Source organism: Siniperca chuatsi, linkage group LG24, assembly GCF_020085105.1.
Source record: "Siniperca chuatsi isolate FFG_IHB_CAS linkage group LG24, ASM2008510v1, whole genome shotgun sequence".
Classification (NCBI taxonomy): domain Eukaryota; kingdom Metazoa; phylum Chordata; class Actinopteri; order Centrarchiformes; family Sinipercidae; genus Siniperca; species Siniperca chuatsi.
The window spans coordinates 17,843,202-17,847,774 of NC_058065.1; positions in this window are offsets into that span (position 1 = coordinate 17,843,202).

Here is a 4,573-nt window from a genome sequence, read left to right on the forward strand (position 1 = left end):
AGTTTTAGCGTTAGTCTTCATATTGTGTGTTTTCTGCTTTGTTTATCTTTTAATAAATGCTTGTGTATAATTATGCTGGCTTCTTTAATGTTGCACAACAATGAATAATTTGCCAGCCTCTTCTATGTTGAACTCCAAACTAGCTATTAATGGTCATTTTGGTTATATTAATTTAATTATTAATCAGTTCCAAATTGATTAGTGTATTGTATGAGACTCAATCAATTAATTGGCTATTCTTTAAGCTACTCTTTAAGAAGAGTGGTGCCCCTGAGGACTTTATTCATTAAAGTTATTTATGATTATTTTTGATAATTCTTATTCTCATAATTAACTGATCGCACCTACACAAGTGGGTGCCCCCTTTTAACCATTGTGAATCCCAACACTGGATTCCTCTGGACCTATGATGAACTCTGAGTGAACTAATGATTTATAGTTTGTCTGTTTATGTTACGGACAGGAGGAGAAGGGACGTAAGGAATATGCAGAGTCGCATGGAGAGTCCTTGTACCAAACGAGGTCGGACAACTGGCTGAGGTGAGTGCTGGGTTTTTTATGCTGGCTGTGATTAGGAGCTGATAGGGAGCAGGTGTGCTTCATTAGCAGACAGTGGAGCCTGGCATATCGTGACAGTTTATTTTATCTTTCATTCTTTTATTTTACTTTGTTTTTCCTCTGGGTGGGAAGTTTAAAAGTTCCGAACCACAGCGGCTGGTCTGTACAGTTGAGTGATAAGTGTCTTTTATATGGGCGTAAGAGGACCCCTTACTTTCATTGTTTTATCATTTTTCAGTTAATTTTTATACTGTTTGTATTTTATTTTTTGTGAAAAATAACTGTATGCAAGTTTAAGTCAGAATGTCACCTCTAAATTTAAATTAAACTATCATGTTTGTAATTCTAGTTAATCAATGAGTGCTTTTAGGATTTTTCCTACTGCCATTTTGAGGTTTTTCCTTCTTGCACTGTCTAGGTAGAGTAGCTTATCTCGTGTGAATGTTTTGCCCTTTTCCTGGCTAAATTAATATAGGGGGTTTTTGGCTCAGGCGAGCATGTGATTTGTAGTCTGTCAGGAGTGATGCCACTTAGTAACTTTATTTATAGAGCACTTATCAAAACAAAGTACAAAGTGCTTCACAACAAGAAAAATAAAATACCACAGTGAATGACGAAATATAAAGAAATAAAACACATAAAATACACAAAAGCAATAAAATAAACAGTAAAATAAACAGCCAGTTCAGGTAAAATCAGGATATGCTTTCAGATAAAAATGTGTTTTGAGACGAGACTTAAACGAAGACACTGACTCAGACAACCTAATTTCTTCGGGCAAGTTGTTCCAGAGCCTCAGGGCCCTGATAGCAAAAGCTCTGTCCCCCTTAGTTTTCATCCTGGACTCAGGAACAGACAGGAGACCCCTGCCCGAAGATCTCAAACTATGTGAAGGTTCATAAGGGATTACAAGGTCTAAAATATAATCTGGGGCCAGGCCATGAAGAGCCTTAAAAGTAATCAAGAAGATCTTAAAATCAATCCTAAAACAAACAGGGAGCCAGTGTAAAGAGGCTAAAACAGGTGTGATGTGGTCATACTTCTTGGTCCTGGTTAACAGCCTACCAGCTGATTTTTGTACAAACTGCAGTCGTGTCAGAGTTGTTTGATTGAGACAAGTGAACAGGCTGTTACAATAATCAAGGCGTGAGGAGATAAAATCATGCACAACAGTTTCTGCATCACTAAGATTTAAAATAGATCGTATTTTTGCAATATTTCTGAGGTGATAGAAACATGATTGGACAAGCTTAGTGATATGTTGCTCAAAACATAAATTGCTATCAAACAGGACACCAAGATTTCTTGCAACAGGCTTGATATGTTTTGACAGGTTACCAGTGGATGGCAGTATTTGTTTAGTGAGGTGTTGGGGCCCAATAACAAGGATATCAGTTTTATTTGAATTGAGCTGAAGAAAATTTATCGACATCCAATTTTTTATGTCAGATAGGCAGTCCTGCAGAGAACTCAGCGTACTAAGGTCAGTGGGCTTGACAGGGAGGTACAACTGTGTGTCATCCGCATAACAATGAAAAGAAATACCATGTCTGCGGATGACATCACCCAAGGGAAGCATGTATAAGGAAAACAATATTGGTCCCAGAATTGAACCTTGAGGCACACCATACTTGATATGGGAAAAGGATGACATGAAGTTATTAATGGTGACACAGGATATCCTATTGGACAGATAAGATGCGAACCAGTCTAGTGCAGTGCAAGATATGCCCACCCAGTGCCTCAGTCTGTCTAAAAGAATGCCATGATCAATTGTGTCAAAGGCAGCACTTATGTCCAACAGCACAACAATTGAACACATGCCTGTGTCTGCATTCATTAAAAGGTCATTAGTGACTTTGAGAAGGGCTGTCTCAGTGCTGTGGTGTTGACGAAAGCCAGATTGGAACTTTTCAAAGGTATTATTGTTTTCCACAGCAGCAAGAAGCTGCTTAGATACAAGTTTTTCGAAAATCTTCGAAATAAAAGGCAATTTGGATATTGGGCGGTAGTAACACTCTTCCTTTGGAACATAGTCTGTTCAGGACTATGAGGATGGAGATTCATGGGACGTATGTAGCTAGGTGACTTAGGTTGTTATGTTGATCCCTGATCAAAAAGGGGAGAACTGAGAGAAATTTGGGGGTGACTTAGGGTTTATGGGTGTGATAGCTTACACAGCTGTTGTGGCTAGCAGTAGAGCGGGTCGTCCATCAATCAGAAGGTTGGTTGGCTTCCCCCAGCCCACATGTCGAAGTGTCCTTGGGCAAGACACTTAACCCCCAATTGTTCTCGCGGCCTGTGCCTTCGGTGTGTGAATAAGTTAGTTCCTGAACTGATGAGCAGTTGGTACCTGCCATCAGTGTATGAATGTGTGTGAATGGGGTGAATGTTATATGTAGTGTGAAGCGCTTTGAGTAGTTGGAAAGACTAGAAAGGCGCTATACAAGTACAGTCCATTTATCAATAGAATTTATAATACTTTGACTAAAGTATGGTTTCACAAAGGAGGCCTCAGGCCCTGTGATTATGTTGTTTTTGTTTATGGGGCACTAGCTGATCTATCTATCTATCTATCTATCTATCTATCTATCTATCTATCTATCTATCTATCTCTCTCTCTCTCTCTCTCTCTCTCTCTCTCTCTCTCTCTCTCTCTCTCTCTCTCTTGGGACAGAGACCATCTCTTTCTTTGTCTCATCTTTAGATGATGTAACTTGTAAACCACCACCCACTGTTCTAGTATAAGAAGTGTACCTTTTTGGAATTTAAGTATTGTGTTGGCTGTGCCCATGTGTACATGCTGCCACATTGCTTTCTTCAACACTTTTTATACCACGAAGCCTCGCGGGTTTTTTCAATATTTTGTTGTTTTTTTTTAGCTCTTATCTAATTATCTATTCATTTCCGTTTAGATAAGTTGATTGCCCAAGAGTTACGTTAGCATCTCAGTTTAGTTTTAATAACTAAATCATATTACTTCAACTCACTATTGCCAATAAGATCAGGTTTATTTCATCACTTCAGATATTAAGTGATGGAATAAACCTGATCTTATTGGCCTCCATTTCATCTTTCTATCTTTTTCAGAGTTTATTTTCTTTATCATATAAAGTTACACCTTATTAATCCTTAATTTATTCTGTTATTAGGCATTTAGTTATAAATAAATGTCCTCATTTAATCTGTAAGAAGTTGTCTGTGTGTTTCTTTGAAGCAGAAGACAAGGGTCAAGCTATCAAAAAGAATTCAATCCTTCTTAAGAGACTGATCAGTTTAAGGATTGAGTTATTAATTAATTTCCAGGATGGTGCCCCATTGAACAAGTGTAATTATTTATTATTAAAAGTACTTGATCCTCTATACAGGTAAATGTGGACACGCAATATTGTATTATGTTGTCTTCTAAGTTACTTACGTTCCTCCAGGTCCACAAGGTGGATGAGTAGTTTACTCTGTTTACTTCTGGCCACATCCTTTCTAGTGTGTGATTCTGTCATTTCGAAAGAGTAAAAAAATTGACAAATTTTAATTTCAGTAACAGATCACAATTACTAATCTGCACATAATTGTAACCACTTTGGATACATAAATGTTCTATGACCACAGAGATCAAGAACGCAATTAATACTGTAAAGAGCACACTTATACATAATAAGCATAACAAATGAGTCATTCTGTTCCTGAGTTTTGGCTTTTTAATTTTACATCTATTGTTGCATCAGGTTGAAAAATACTATATCTCTTTGATTGCCGTCAGAGAAAATAGTTAGCAGTCTTTCAGAGAATATTAGTGAGCAACATAGTGCTTTGACAGAGACAACAGTATTATCAGCTAGCATTTGAGTGATTTAAGGTAAAGAGACAAAACAACTCACATGTGTTGACTGTGTTTGCATGCATGGCTACCTTTCTGTGTTATTTCTGTAGCCTGCTAATTTCTCCTGCATGAAAAGAGTTAAGCAAAACTCTTCCATGGTCTACCCTGATTTGATCCCACCTTCTATACTATAGG